This window comes from Octodon degus, unplaced genomic scaffold (assembly GCF_000260255.1).
Source record: "Octodon degus isolate 3935 unplaced genomic scaffold, OctDeg1.0 scaffold00099, whole genome shotgun sequence".
NCBI lineage: Eukaryota > Metazoa > Chordata > Mammalia > Rodentia > Octodontidae > Octodon > Octodon degus.
The window spans coordinates 743188-746348 of NW_004524675.1; the positions used below are offsets into that span (position 1 = coordinate 743188).

The following is a 3161-nucleotide window of genomic DNA, read 5'->3' on the forward strand; positions in this document are numbered from 1 at the left end:
AAGTGGGGGAAGTATATTTAGGTATATATGTAGGATAGTTTGAATAATTGTATTGTTGATTTCTGCTGGTCTTTGAAAGGAGCAGTTAGTACTTAAATATTTTCAAATTTTAAAAATCTTTAGTTATGTATGCATGTCTTTCTTGCTTGCTTGCTTTCCTTAGTTACTTACTTATTTATTTGGTACAGGGTCTCACTATGAAGCTCAGACTCATCTTAATCCTTCTGTATCAGTCCCCCCAGGGCTGAGATTACAGGTGTGCACCACCACACCCAGTTTAACTATTTTCTTTCTTTTTTTTTTTTTTCTGACCATTGTTTTTAATTCAAGAGAACAAGCTGAACACACAAGAAGCCTGCAAACTCTGGAATACGAAGAGGAAGGTACTGCATAGAATTCTTACTGCACAACACAAATCTGCATGGGGTCTCTCCTGCTACAGGGTGGAAGAGCAGATTTTCTTAATGAGAGTGGTGGAGTGAGAGATTCACAGATCAGCAGAGAACTGACAGCACCGTGCAGGCGCCACTGCAGCTGACTGCAGCCATCACAGTGCACTTGTACTTGGCTGCGGTGGTCCCTGCTGCTGCTGTCGTCTGGGTTTCTTCTTCTGTCTGGAGAGGCAGCTCAATGCAGACTCGCCATTCCTCGGGGCAGCCATGGGCAGAGGAGGCCTGCCGGACTGAGTGGGGTACCTGGTTTTGAGGTGGTCCTTGAACAATGGCTGGGAAAGCAGATGGTGCAGCTCTCTCTTCAGGACCTTCATCTGCTTCTGTCGCCGACGCTCTTCTTGCTGGTCTACTTTTCCTCCTTTATACATATCTTCTTCTAGTTCAATCTCGAGGGCAGCTGCTGCCTGCTCAATCCAAGAGTTATGCAGACAAGCCTGGAAGTTCCGGTACTCAGCTTTCTCAATCTGTCGAGCTAGGCGGATTCGCTCCTTGACTATATCCATGTACTTTGTCTGCACAGGGAAGAGTGGGATGTCCTCATCTTTCTTCAGGGTCTTGTAAATCTTTTTAAAGTTGACTACATCCTCAGGCCCAATGAGCATCAGGCTGAGGCCTTCACTGGTGGCACGAGCAGTCCGACCACTTCGGTGGATGTAAATCTCCGAGGTTCGAGGGACCTGGTAATGGATGACATGCTGCACTTTAGGAATATCCAGACCTCGGGCTGCCACATCCGTTGCCAAGAGAACACAATCTTCGAGTCGGGCAAACTGCTCCAGGTTCCTGAGCCTCTGCTTCTGGTGCATGCAGGCATGGAGCGTCAACGGCATGATATCTAGGACTTTGAGGAGTCCGGAGAGGCGTTTGATGCAGGAGATGCTGTTGGCAAACACTAAACTGCGGCCTGGGTACTGCATCAGGAAGTAATACAGGTAAAAGTCTTTCTCCTCTGTCTCACAATGGATCTTGGTCTCTGTCAGCGACTCTACTGTGCCCTCATTCCTTGTGAGATCAATGACTTTAGGCTTGCCCCTCATGCCAATCTTCTGCATGAGGAGGTCAAGTTTGGCAGTTTTGTCCATTTTTTTTAACATGCTTCTTATGAAGAAGTCGAGCAGGAACTTGATGTACCAGGGTCAGGGTAGCAGAAAAAACAAGTGTCTGTCTCTTTGGGTTGTACTGGGAGCCATTCAGCATCTCCAGCAGCTGTGACAACTCAGCATAATGGCCTTTCTCAACCATCCGGTCTGCCTCATCCACTACCAGGCACCTGAGCTGCCGAAGGTTGCTTAAATGAGGGTGCTTTTCTTTAACAAGCTCCCAGAGCCGTCCTGGCGTGGCAATCACAATCTCAGGATGACGGTTCAACATCCTCTGCTGTTTCTGTGTAGACATTCCACCAACCAAAATAGCAGTTTTAATCCCTGTAAACCTGGCCACAGCATCAATATGCTGTTTGACCTGGATGGCCAGCTCTCGTGTAGGAGTCAGCACCAGTCCAAGCAGAGGACGCCCTGGATGTGTTTTACAGAGAGCAGTTTTGCTATCCAACTCTTGTTTGAACTCGCCCATATGTTCTCCATCAAGCATTTCTTCTCCATCCTCCATCAGTTTGGGGACAGGCTTCTCTTCCATCAGAGAGGGCCCTTCACCAGCATCATCATCACAGGGCAACGGCTGGTCTGAGATGGGGGCAACTGTTTTGGCTCTGGCCTTAGACTCAGCATCACTGGGGAGTGCTACAGTCTCAACTGCAGTCTCATCATCAGGCAACACTCCAGACTCAGTTCCAGCCTTACTTGGTGATCCAGCTTCTCCAAGTGGCAGTCCGGTGTTACTTGGGGTGGGCAAGGTCTTCTTCTTCTGCCACTGCAACACTGCATGAATCATTGGGATGGCAAAGGCAAGGGTCTTCCCACTTCCTGTCTCGGCAGCCCCAAGGATGTCCAACCTGTCACGAATGGCGGGCACCAAGGTCAGGGCTTGGATTGGTGTAGGTGCAGAGAAACCGAGAAAGCTGAGTGCTTGGAGAACTGGCTTGGGCACAAACAAGTCCTTCCAGGCTGATACATCTGCTTTCTGGTCATGTACTTCAGGCATCCATGTCTTAGCTTTTTTTGGCACCTTAGGGGCAGTGTTTTGAGAAGGCTCTGATTTTTTTTCCCCCTTGTTTTTCTTCTTTTTTGGAACAGTCTGTACCAGGGTTTCTGATACTATCTTCCTTTCCTCTGGACCAGGACAAACAGTGACATCACTGCCCTGGGGCTTTGGTTCACCATCTTCAACCTCAAGCTCTTTCTGGGTGGAGGTTTCTTCAGTAACCAGCACCATATCTTTATTCTTCTTCAATCTGATCTTTTTCTTTGGGGAGCTAGACTCTCCTTCTTCCTCTTCTGAAACTATTTGTGCCTTTTGCTTCTTGGGATCCTCTGAAAAGAGACTGGAGGGATTCTTGGCAGGGGAGACCAACCGGTAATCTGTCAGTTCCTCAAAGCACACTAAGTCATCCATTTGTCCATCTGCAAACATATTCGGGTCAATCTGCACCTGCTTCCATTTTCCCACAACTTTAATGCCTTTTGTTTGAAATTTGTTATGATGTGGTAGCTTTTGCTTCGATTTTGTGTCCTTCAACTTCATGGTTGCGCTTGGAGACACCGCTCCGGACCAGCCTGTCGTCTGTCAGCCGCCTCAGATACGTCCACTATT

General features: G+C 48.1%; 1 pseudogene across 1 annotated transcript; it reads right to left on the reverse strand.

Moving 5' to 3' along the window:
• Nucleotides 1-349: 349 nt before the first annotated feature.
• Nucleotides 350-3161, reverse strand: LOC101564488 (annotated as a pseudogene). The gene has a single exon (XR_002822600.1). The product of XR_002822600.1 is annotated as an ATP-dependent RNA helicase DDX24 pseudogene (transcript).